Consider the following 405-nt stretch of genomic DNA (forward strand, 5'->3'; position numbering starts at 1 on the left):
GTGTCTTGGGAGCCGCTGCCCCCCCCCCTGCTTTAAACTACATAAATAAATAAATAAATAAATCACTATTGCTGAGAGCCACAGCCATGAGCGGGAATGGGTGGGGGAAGTGGGGGCGAAAAGCAGCAACTCACTCACCAACCCGCCCACTTCGGGAAGGTTCGGTTTCTTGGTTGAGCACAGAAACAGTGACAATCTATGATCTCCTTTTTAAGTTTTGAAATAATCATAAGCTGCTGGGCTGAAGTGCCTTAATGTATTTGCAGCGATGTTTACCGGGTCTTTACTAAATATTTTATCAGCGAACTTGGTTGCAGATTATCTGAAGAGCATCTAACTGGGGGCAGGCGCCATGCATCTTTCTGTCCCACTGCACTTTCTTTTCTCTGAGGTACTGGCTTGACG

The sequence above is a fragment of the Tupaia chinensis genome, unplaced genomic scaffold (assembly GCF_000334495.1).
Source record: "Tupaia chinensis unplaced genomic scaffold, TupChi_1.0 Scaffold000674_2, whole genome shotgun sequence".
Lineage (NCBI taxonomy): Eukaryota > Metazoa > Chordata > Mammalia > Scandentia > Tupaiidae > Tupaia > Tupaia belangeri.